At 38.6% G+C, this 12,737-nt stretch overlaps 1 protein-coding gene across 8 annotated transcripts in view; it reads right to left on the bottom strand.

Annotated features, from left to right (window-relative positions):
• The window catches only part of LOC109052499 (protein NLRC5-like), a 76,858-nt gene that overhangs the window by 52,669 nt on the left and 11,452 nt on the right, over positions 1-12,737 (bottom strand). Inside the window, exon 1 of one of the 8 annotated variants that reach the window (XM_042749987.1) lies at positions 9,408-9,427. The exons of 6 other annotated variants lie outside the window; for them this stretch is intronic. The gene's annotated coding sequence lies outside the window, so the exon portion shown is untranslated. Of the gene's footprint in view, positions 1-8,003; positions 8,048-9,407; positions 9,428-12,737 lie in introns of those variants that run through there. One more of the 8 variants, XM_042749990.1, reaches the window with a different exon arrangement.

Below are 12,737 nucleotides of genomic sequence, written 5' to 3'. Positions count from 1 at the left end.
CTATTTAAATTGAGCAGTGTGGTTTTTCCCATGTTTGGCTGACTGTATTTTATTATGATAATGATCAGGCTTTGATATCGAGTTTGCAATGCTAGAACTGTGTCTTAGCATCTCTTTGTGTTTCAGGTTTAATTCAGATTTCCTCTGCTGGAGTAGAATTGGCTAGGTGATGCTGTCACAAAACCCAGAGTCCTGAAAGGCAGTCACAGAACTACAGCCTCTGGTATTGGAAATAAAGTATTGGAATTTTCCAGTCATCATGACGTGGATTGGCTCGGCCAATGTCACTCTGCAGGGCTCAAAATGTGGACAGCAAATCACCAGTCAATCCCGGGGCTGGAATGCAAAGATGGCATGCCTCTTCGCGCGGGAGGGGCTTTCTCATAACCCCTTCTCTCAGGTGCCATACAGAATGAGGGAAGCCGACCGAGACTGAAAAGTGGATGCAGGCTGAGATGTGCGCGCCACATGTAGACGATCCGTTGTGACTTCAGGATAAAGAATGGAGCAGTCTCTGAAGGGGGCCTAATGGATCCATGGCCATTTGTTACACATTTTAAGAGGTGTGCTAATTTGGACGAAACTTGTACGACCGCACTAGTTTTTGAATGATTGTCTAGAGCCCAGCGATGAGTTACATTTAGGGGGGGGGGAGTAGGTCATTACTACATAATTAATATGAATTTTGCAAAAAATAGTTATGAATTGTACGAGCGAGTCATAGTCTCGATTGTAGAATTATAGCCATCTCGTAAAATATGTAAAGATTGCTGTGAGATTGGGTGGGGGCTCGCTGGCTACTTGCCACCTGCTTGCCATAACCCTATGTTTTTCTTCCTGAGAGGAAGAAAAAAACTGGGGCGCACAAGGGGCGGGGTTGTGATCTACAAAGAAAGTGATGAGGAATTGAATGCAATGAGAACCGCACGTTCTGTGAGCACAGCCTCTGTGTGGGCTTAGCCCAAGGCAGGGCATGCATGCTCAGAGTTTTCATACAAGGAAAGCAGGAGCACCGAATGAGCCACATCAAGGTATGGCATTTTGCAGCATTTCAAATGCTGCTGCTGCAAAAAAAAAAAAAAAAAAGTTTGTTTAGGTCAACTTTAAACACCTATTAATTCTCATTACATGAAAGATTATGTGTATATTAGTCAGAAGCATTAATTGGACTGTGCCCAGATGCTCTCAACAGGAACAGTAAGTATATATACTATCCATGACAGAGGGTCTATCAGGTCATCATGAGGTTACACTATATTGGAGAAAGATTTGATGAAATGCCTTCAACGCACTAATTATTAAATCCATAATGGCAGGATTTGGTATAGGTTTGTGCAGCTGCAGAAACATAGAAATCAGGCTTAGTATTTAGAGGAAAACAGAGTTCCACAAGCGTGGTTCCATGCAAATGTAAGAGACCGCTCAAAGAGCAAATGGCGATTACCAGATTTCACTTTCCCTTTGCAGAAGCATTAACTCGCTCTAAACTGATATGCTCTGGACTCAACACCAAGTCAGAACTGATCTAGGACGGCAACCTAATGATTAAATCACTAAAGATTAAAATTACAATTAAAGATAAATCAGCCCCATCTCTGATCTATGTAGATTCTAGTGTGGGACATGTCCATAACTATAATCCCTTTCACAGTTTACTGTAACTCATATATCACATACAGGCATTCCAAATACAATTTTAATTCTTCGATTTAAGTCTAACAATGTCAAAAACAAATACTTAAAAAAGAATTTCAGTCAGTTTTGTGTTTCTCATCAAGCTGTCCATTTCATGCAAATTCAGAGTTTGCACTCATTGGGTGAAGTTTGTGACAAAAAGTGTAACAATGAATGTGCAAGTCCCCTCATTATGTCCCCATCTTAATTCTTCCATAGAGAGTTGATGCAGTCCTGCTCACAAGAAATCCGCTCAAAATGTGCTAAGTGCCATTTCCTACTGTAGGCAACAGAAAGTTGTATATTACTAGATCAAGACGATGTGCATGCCATTCTGACGCATATGACTTTTGATCAAGTCTGGTTTGTAATGTGGTGGTCTAGTTTTAATGGATACTTTAATCATTGATTAGTGGTTGCTGGTAGCTTAATTTAGAAAATGTGCGTTTCAAACAACTTGATAAATAAAAGTTCAATCAGGCAAATTAAAAAAGAAATATAGATATATAGATATATATTATTATATATATCTATATATATATATATATATATTAAATATATATATATACTATATATATTAAATCCAGGATTTGCACACTGGCCCCTATTTCCTTTAAAGAAAACGGTTAAAAACAGGAATTTAAGCGTGTTATTAGTTATATCCAAAATAATATAATATCAATATGGTAAAGAGGTAAAACTTACCTCTAAAACATCTGTTGCCTCACAACTTACCTCAGTATCTCCAATTCACACTTAACGTCGTCAGTCCAATACAAGATTTCCTTCACCCTGAACTGCAGATTATTATTGTGGATGTCAAGCTCTTCAGATGGATCTGGTCCAAGAAAGTGTAGGTAGCAAGAGCTGGACAGCTTTTGTCTGGTTAGGTTAACAATCATTTAGTCTGCAAGGGAAATAAATCATGTCACAGAATTAGGAGGATAAGTATTACAATCCATTTTCAACATAAACTCTGATGATAAACATATGATTGAAACTATATGGACAATTTCAGAATGAAGAAACAACAATATAACAATGTCTGGAGGGACGAGTATAGGAAGGATCCAGTCAGAAATGTAATGCAGATCTACCTGGTGAGAAACAGTTTGCTTACACTTATGGAACATCTCAATTAACCATTAAAAAAATGTCAAAGGTCCGGGCGTAGAGACAGACATAGTGATAAAGAGCTTTGAAAGTGTGAACGAGCCGATAGAGACTCAATTTTGTCTCGAATTTCTGAGCGCCAAACACAAGAACGCACAAGTGCACGAGTAATGAATAACTTTCTCATTTCTTTGCATCTATTGCACTTGAACTGGCCAAATCTACACAAAAAGATGTCAGTTTGTCAGTTTTGGGGAGTATGAACGAAACACACTTGGTTATGTTTAAGTGAATCCAAAAAACAGCTGGTGAAAATTGGACTGGCATCAGGAAATGGTCTGGGTGCATTCAGATTTAAAGGGACAACAGCTTAAAATATTGGTGGTATCTGTTGTAATTAATGGTAATTAAACAACGAAAAGGCGAGGTATGAAAATCACTCACTGCCTTGACGAATCATTTTGACTAGCCTTAACAAAGAATGATGAATGTTGTATGTATTTTTATTATTTTTTTTATAAAAAATGCATATACAACCATTGGTCTTGCTTCAAAAGGAGAACATGTCATGTTTCTTATGTGAGAATTGTTTTTATTTCGTTTTAAGATAAATAAATACATGTGCCCACACAGTACATCTGTTTCTATTAGCATATGTTATATTATCATAATTAGAACAGGTTTTCTCCAGGAATATAAGATTGAGTTGGATTCATATTTAGTCTACTGTAGATTACCCATACTAAAGTTTATTAATATTTTCGTTGAATTTTAAAATTCGACTAAAACTAAAAAACAATTCAGATGACTTTTAAAATAGACAAACCGTAAATGGCATTGTTAGTCAAAAGATATGACTAACACCTACATACTAACATTAAATTAAATAAATTGAATAAAAACAAGACATAAGATTAGCTTTACACTTAAATTATCCTGATCTAAATAAAGAAGAAAAGATAAGGATATAAGAAAAAAATTTTAAAGTATGTAAAAATAATCACTCATAGAGCAATGAAGACAACACCGCAACACTGTTTCGAATTACAAACTGTTTCAATTTGAAACTTGTTCAAATAACTTCGTTTCAAAGTAAAGCAAACACCATGATAAAATTATTTAAACACTGCTTAAGAGACTCTGTTTGAGGTTCTGATGACTGTGATAGTCTAATGAGGGACCACTCTTGATTTCTGAATTTCTGAAGTTCAAACTCCTCCAGCTCCTCCTCTGATGTCAACAACCAACAAGCCACAGCAGACCACTGAGGCAGGAGAAAGGTCACCAGATGCGAGCTTCCTTGCTAAGATGTTCTGAATTTCTTTAACCAGAGTTTGTCGTTCATTAATTCAGGACAGTTAAAACAGATATGGGACTCTCTGGACGCAGATTATCTTCTAATTCTGCTTGAGTACTCGAACGATTTTTGTAGCTTGGTCATTGCAGTCTTGTCGTGTCACAGTCCTCGTAAGAGTCGTCGATTGGACTGGAGTGGTGACGAGCGAGAAGGAAACGAAGGAAAAGGTCAGTGTCCAGTACACTCCAAGTGCCCTGTCCACTCTGCAGCGGTCTGAGCAAATCAATTCATGGCTTCATGTGTTGTTTTCCTGTTCTGTAGAGTCTTGAGGCAAATACACTTGTGTTGTTTTTGTCTAGAAACAGATGTGCATAAAGGGCCCTGCCGCGACAAAAAACTCTTGAATGCTTCAATGTGAACAAAAACAGTACATGGTATCACAATTGATTCCCCTGTCCGCCGTTAAAGAATGGGTACACATGATGAATTTACACTGAGCTGTTGAGGCATCAATACAACAGGCTTCCCAGATCGTGTCTGAAGATAGAGTTGTGTTTTCCAGCTGTTGAAATGCCAGTTTACCCAATAAAAGGACGGCCCATCGTTATCCAGGAAACATATGATGTGTATTCTTCATCATACTTTTGTCCTGCTCTGCTGGATCTGAAGCGGAGAAGTGTCGTGACATTTGTGTCAGAGTTTTGGGAGTGTTCTTCAAGTTTGATTCCTGCAGTGTTTTGGAGGAGTCACAAAGCCTCATTGTTTGTCAGATCAGTGATTATTTTCATCTCTAAAAATGTTTGAAAAACAGTCGCTGAACTCCAGAGAAGACTGAGGATGGAACATGAATTAAATAGACTCTTCGGATTTTTAACATGATCAATAATGTCTTTGGCCTGATTCTCATTGTGGAATCTTTTTCTTGACAGTACTCCACCTTTTGTAAATCACTGAATCCTGTATCTCATGTCAGCGGGTCAATACAGTCAGAGGAATCTTCGGCAGCTGCGGTGCTTGTTGGTGATCCCGAATGAGAGCAGGCAGCAGAAGCAGATTGCCCTTGACAAGGTTCGTCGCAGGAGGAACATCCAGAGAGGATGGTGATAATTATATCAAACCCATGTCACATTTACCACCAAAGGTTTAGAGTGAAGACAAATTCGTCAGCCATTCAAGGATGAAACGGACTGAAATTTATTTCTCTTGTGTAAGGTTAAGTCTTTGGTCTTCAGGAAAAAAACTGAGTTAGAAGTGTCCATTAAAATTAGTGTTTCTTCTCCTTAGGTTCATCTCTCTGAATGGAAGAGGAAAATTAAAATGATATGCTTGATTTGACTTTTCCTTCAGCCAAATCCAGAATAAACTTCGCACAGAGGAGATTTTCACCGATGCCCCAGCATACTCCTTTTGTCAGGTACAGTTTGATCTGCTTGTCTTGTTCAGGTGCTTCATAACATCTGTGTTGCATTCAAAATAGGTATACTTGTGATTCAGTGACGCCTAGAGAAAAAGAACCTTCAATTTCTCGTGATTACCTCATGTTCAATATGAACGGTGATTCTAAAAACCCTGAGTGATATAGAGATCTGTGTAGAGTTTTTTAGAAAGTGTAGACGTCTCCTTGCTTTGCAATTTACATTCAAACAAGCATTGATACTCTTCTTGTAGGCTACATGTTTAGCTGATGAATGAAACTGTCGATCATCTAAACACAGAAAAAAAAATTTCAGTCCAATTTTAATGTAGACATTCATAAGAAGGTATACAGAATAAAATTGGAGCAGTGAAACCAGTGCAAAGTTCTACACAACGGTGGCAACAGAGGACAGATTTAAAAAGATAATTTAATCATAAAATTACTCTGTTATTAAATAAATGAGTGCGTTCTAATAATATTAAGCTTATTTCAATGCACAATTTGAACAGTAAGCACTAAACCGAGACGGGAAAGGAAGGGATACAAAATTGAAACCTGTTTAAACGGCCAAATCTAATTTTGTGTTTTTCAAGGGCACTTTGTGACTGTCGTCACTTGCATACACAAAAAGTGCCAAACTTTTACTGGTTCAGTTAATTTATGGTCTTTTAAATTTTTAAATAAGTGTTGTGACAAACAAGTAACATTTTTAACATCAGTTTTTAGATCATTAAAGTGTTGAAAATAATTGAAAGTCATTGATACATCAAAGTCAGGCCCTTTCTCTTTCAAAGGTGCATACGCAACAATGAAATTAAAATGTAATAACATCACCGATTTCTAGCCACAACAACCAATGGTAATAGTAAGCCCTAAACTACTTATGGTTTGCTCCTGTCCGCGCTGTTTGATATGTTTTATAACAGGTGAAGTTTGTGCAGGTAATTTGAAATGCTTCTCAACTAGATCTCGCTAGAACCTTATTCATTTTTTTTTGCCAAAATTCAAAGTTCTCTAAATGGATCTGCAGCACTGTGCAGTAACATGGGTGGTGCTCAACATTGGTTCCCGCGGAACCACCTGTTCTGAGCTAGGACAAGCTTTGTATGCGCGGAGGCTCATTTTTTTTGCCTGAATTGATAAACAGTCACCACTGCGCAGGCGGAATGCGCAGTGTTTTTTTTTAACGCTTTTGTTTTGTTTGGCCGTTTGATGTTTCTAAATATGCAACAGGAAACTGGCAGCAAGGAGAGGCACTTAGGAGTGGGCAGTTGCAGTGGACAACAATTTAGGTTACACAGGCAGGAAAAAAAAATAATGATCACTAAATATGACCATTTTGGTCGCCCAGTTTATGAGACCGTATAAGTGAAAATACATAGTATGACTAGGATGGTCAGGGAGCCGTTCTATTACCCTTCTGAGAGGGTCACGCAGCATAATTATGCTTCATGTTCCCCTCCAGGAAGTTTTAGAGTGTTAGATCAAGAGCTGCTTCTTTGATACTACATTTAATTCTCATTGTAAACGTCCTTCACAAAGTCTGTCCTTGTGTGTTGTCTTTTTGTAAATTTTCCTAAACTTTTCTAAGCTCGTTTCTTCAGGAAATTGATGTATTTTGCTCTCAAGCTCCTGACAAACAAAGACCTGAATTTCCAACCTCTATTGTACAACCATATTTTGTCAAAGCTATTTCCTAACTTAAATGTTCGGTGTTCAAGAACATGATTTATAACATTAAAACACTTTTCTTACCTGGAAGCTACCTAAGAGGATTGTCTTTTGACAATTTTATATGAGTTCCTGTTGCGTCCTGGAAGTCTGAATCTAATGTTCGGTATAAATAGAACAAAATACTGCATTGTCCAGGTAAAATATTTACAGAAATATACCTTGACAAACATTTCAGAGTTTATAGAAATATTTGAACCAAAAAAAAGGTTTCATAATGACTATTCAACATGATAAAACACATGGTCTGTGTGACCAAAAAATCCGAAAAACACTTGAACAGACCTTGTGCCGGCATCCATAATGGTCTGTTTTTTTTGTCACTAGATAGTTCAGTGGTTCACCCGTCTTGAACTGGTCACTCTTCACAGACCACAGAGCTGCGATTACAAAGTGAGCTGATCTCGACACTAATGACCTCACGAAGCGCAGAAAAAGAGGGGACTAAATCTTTGATCAAAAAAAGAGGGTTTACAAATAAAGTATTCACTGATAAACACAGTCTGTGTGACCAAAAATCTGAAACACTTGAAAGACCTTCCGGCAGATGGTGTTTTTTTGTCATGAAGTTCAGGTGGTTCAGTCTTGAATGGTCACTCTTCACAGAACACAGAGCTGGATACAAGTGGAGCCTGATCTGACACTAATGACATAAAGAGCAAGAGAAAAGAGGCGATAAAAAAAAAAATCTTTTTAAAAAGAGGTTTCATAATAAGGTATTCACTGATAAAACCACAGTCTGTGTGACCAAAATCTGAAACACTTGAATACCTTCCGGGAGATGGTGTTTTTTTGTCACTGAAGTCCACAGTGGTTCACGTCTGAGACTGGTCACTCTTCACAGACACAGAGCTGGATACAAGGTGGCCTGATCTGACACTAATGACATAAGAGCAGAAAGAAGAAAGAGGGAATAAATGCGTCCTTTTTTAGAGATGGACGGTCCCCCCCAAGAGAGGCCGTCTGTGGTGTCATCAGCAAGGACAACTGGCCCCGTTTTTACTTCACTCGACATAAACCTTATAGCGGCGATGCACACATGAGCGCTCCCAAGTCTAGGAGATGAAAACACACGCACAAGAAATGTCTGAACCACTTTAAATACCCTTCCGGGGAGAGGGTTGTTTTTTTTGCTCACTTGATCGTCAGTGGTTCACCCGTATTGAATGGTCACTTTCACAGACACGCAGAGCTGGATACAAAGTGAGCCCGATCCGACACTAATGACATAAAAGAGGCAGAAAGACGAAGGGATCAAAAACTCTAAAAACAGAGGAGGTATGTCAGGATCATGTAAAAATGTTTAATCTTTATTTTTTCCATGATGGAAGTTGTGATGTAATCCGTTACGTGATTGCCTGAGTAGATGTTTACGTACTGAAAGAAAACTCCAAAATGAGGGGAATAACTGATCACCAAACATATTGATTGGGCAGCTCATTTTAAAGTTTTTTTAAGTTTTATTCAATGAGTAAAGGTACTACAGGTATTACCATATTACGCAGATTCGGGGACAAATAAAGCTATAACGCTGATATTGTAAAACCTCACATGAAAAATACCGATTTTGGTAGGTGAGTTTTTTTGCTCAATGGCGGTTGGCACAGGCCAGCAAGACACGAGAAGAACTGGCACACATATCATTAAACTTGTGGTAGGACACTTTTTAGACACACTTGTAGATTAAAAAATAAAATAGTAATATTTATTCTCTAGGCATACACTACATTTAGGCAACTATTTGATGAATGCTACAATACTCTACTACTGTGTATATTACCCAGGCCCACCAAAACATTTTAATAAAAATCCCTGCTGAGGGATATGAATAACTTTGTATCAGTTTGGCAACGGGCTACTGATTTGCTTTTGTCAAGATTCTAAAACTGTTTCAGTCATCTCACCTACGGATACCTTGTAAAGATTTATGAAATTCCTACATTTTAGTCATTTGTTTTCAGCTGCTAAGTGGCACTCAACTCAGGTAATCCCTGCAACAGATAAAAATTGATTTTATTATCATAGTAAACAAGCAACTATGTTAGTTAGGTAGATTATTAAGAGTTTGACTGTCAATAAAGCCCTGTTTTACCATTGTATAGTTTTAAACGTATTTAAGAGAATGAAATTGAAAAAATAAATAAATATGTTAGTAAATAAATAAACAAACGTTACCTCTGTTTGTCAGAGAGACACCTCAGTACCTCAACGAGAGTCTTTCTCCTTGACTCCTCTGAATTAGCTGCCAGATAAAACATCGGGTTTTTGTATACAAGGTCAGCTGCTCACTATGAAATGAGATGATGATATTATACTGAGATTAATAAACCTAGACAGTTCTATAAATTAAAGGTTTGATTACAAACAAATATACAGTAAGATGACAGAATAATCAAGCAGCCCTGAACCATGTGGCTCAAAATATAAGGTCATTAGAGAATATTCCATTTACACTGTGCTCTAAAATTTTGATGTGGGAAGCAAACACTGAAACCCCGTTTGCTATCTTTTTTAACAGTCCTAGAGATCTATTTTTTATTGGTCTTTGAATAATTTGTGTGTCATTTGATCATTCGTTTTATATTTAGCACTGAATATAAAGCTGCATTTACTACCAGTCGTTCAGTGTAACAAAGTGATCCTTCAGAAATCATTATCAGAAGGGTCCCTGATGCGCATTAAGGCGTAAGGACAGACTATGGGGGGAGTGGGGGGGGTCAAAGACAACTGAGTCCCAAACGTTTTTGACCATGACGTTGTATTATGAACTGATACAACAAAAGATAGAAAGTGTTTTCTCTCCTCCGGTAAACCTAAAATTTCCATTCAATTTAGATCCAAAGTAACATCATGGTCAATCATAATAAATCACACCTTAAAGTTACCCCCTTTGTGTGCTGTACAGGTCTATTTATAGAATGTTTTTGCTCAGGTGGCAGAAATGTCCGCCACCAAAAGATCAAAAAGGTGAGGGAGGTTTTGCTCAGCAAGAAAACAACATAGAGGCCCCCACAACCTTGCTGGGGGGGGGGGTGGGGGGGGGGGGGGGGGGGGGGGGGGGGGGGGTGGGGGGGGGGGCGGGAGGGGGGGGGGGGGGGGGTGTCATCAGAATATTTAAAATTCACATGTGAAAGGGTTTCAATATTCCACTATATAATGACATTCAATCAAACTCATTTAAATTAACATAAACCAAATGTTGGGCTCACAGTGCCTCTCTCATAATATGGCATGATGAATCCCAATTGTTTTCCATATTCAACATATGAATTTGGATTCCCAAACTATAATTTAGTTATATGATTTATTTGTATATGAGTTTTTATGTAAAAAAAAAAAAAAAAAAAAAGGTCTTGGCACAACATCAACGGTGCAGTATGGTTGTCACGCTGACTGGTAAGATTATACTATGAACTATTTAAACTGAGGCAGTTGGTTTTACCCCATGTTTTGGCGGACTGTATTTTTATTATGATAATGATCAGGCTTTTGAGATATCGAGTTTGCAAATGCTAGAACTGTGTCCTTTGGCAATCGTCTTTGTTTCAGGTTTAATTATTCAGATGTCCTCTGCTGGAGTTGAATTGGCTAGGGGATGCTGTCACAAAACCATGTCTCGAGTCCTGAAAAGGCAGTCACAGAACTACAGCCTCTGGTAATTGGAATAATTTATTGGAATTTTCCAGTCCCATCCGTGTATTTCACTGTTATAATGCTCAGGGGGCGCTATTACACATAATCTGAAAGAGACAGAGAAATCCTCCTGATACAGGCATTGCTTCTGCATGCACGTGTAAAGCTAACCCCAGTCATCAAACTTAACGCAGCATATAAAATTAAAACTACCGCCTACCAAGAAACACTGACCCAGAAGGGTATAAGACTGTGATGCTTTGCCTGCAACAGAAAAAAATAAATGAATAGGCTATTGTGTTTTTACCACTCATAAATTTCATGGAACATCAATACCGGTGTGGGTCATTTAACCTGGTCAGGATTCAGAATGTGGGCACTTGGAGAAGTACTTTCTCACCTCAGATTTACATTTTTATATTTACCTACATATGATATAGCAACATGACAGGACCAGAGGGTGCAGTTTTACCTGAAAACCAATACGACTGCAAATTTGGAAATTGATTTTTAATACAACAGTTCAGAACAATGTAGTTTAACATGAAGTGACTTTTAGACACAATATCACTGTTTTTGCTCCAGTTTTTGGGTAGAATGAAAATCTCAGTTCCAAACAAAGATCAACATACATGCTTCGGGCAAAATCACTGTAGTGTGTGTTTCATTACTGAATGGGCATCAGCGTTTTTGAATTAATTACGTAGGTGAGTCAATGGATTTATTAACGCGTTTTTAAAGGGGTCAATATGAACATTGTTAAAAATCACATTATGTTTTGTGTAATGCAATGTGTTACCGCGGTATAAGGGGTTAAAAAAAACCACACACACATTATTTTCCACAAATACTGTACATTACTGTTTCTTACTCAGCTGCCCCCCTTTCTGAAATGCGTTTGATTTTTTACAAAGCTTCATTGTTCTTAAAAGCACTGAAAAGCAACATGCCTCTGATTGGCCAGAGATCCAGTGGTGATGTGATTGGCCAATACCACAAGTGTTGACGGAAATGTTACGGGCCCCTTACTATATTTTTTTGTGGGAATATCAGCTTCCATGGCCAGTTGGCGGTGGCAACAATACTACAGCAAGAATAAAATTTACGCCATCTTTCTTCTTGCTTATACAGTGGGACATGTTTTGGAGGAGCGAAGAAAGATCTGATAACGGAAATGAAAGAAGAGTGGCGTGGGGATGCGTCCGTAGTGGGGTGAGTACAATGGTAGTGTCAAGGCGCAGAGTAGCGGGAGTAAAGAGGACAGGTGTTAGTGCAAGGTCGTGAAGAATGCTGTGAGGGAGCGTCAGGAAAATGCATGCTCGTCTTTACTTGTGCACTGGCGGCAGTGTTTATTAGGGTCACGGTAACAAGCGTGTGGTAATACAACGTGGTGGCGCAAAAGGATGCGAGTGAGCAGGGCGACGGATGGTCAGAGGTAGATAGTCCAAGGCGTGGCTGTGGATGGCGCGCGTGAGCATCGATCGTGGGGGTGCTGAGTATAGCGCTGCAACATATAGTGACAGTGGTATGGTATATAATAGGCAGACGTAGAAGCGCAGCGTGCGGCGATCCCAAGCATAATCCAAACAGAGCCTGGAAACACATTTGACGGCATACTAACTATGGAACATATGACGAGGCATGAATCCCACGTAACGTGAAAGCACACGAAAGTGCGAGACATAGAACGCGAGAGCACAAGCACTGGCAACACACAATTACGTAAACAACAGACAACACGGAACAAATATGTCGTGAAAGACATGTGCTAGCTTTAGAAACTAAACCAGACAAATATAGAGGTCACATGACAAGACACACGCAATGGAACAAAAGACACAATGCACTAGGCAAACACAGACTTGGGCAATG

This window comes from Cyprinus carpio, chromosome B22 (assembly GCF_018340385.1).
Source record: "Cyprinus carpio isolate SPL01 chromosome B22, ASM1834038v1, whole genome shotgun sequence".
Taxonomy (NCBI): domain Eukaryota; kingdom Metazoa; phylum Chordata; class Actinopteri; order Cypriniformes; family Cyprinidae; genus Cyprinus; species Cyprinus carpio.
Note: the sequence above shows the minus strand (reverse complement) of the source record. Positions and strands in the feature narration are given on the sequence as shown.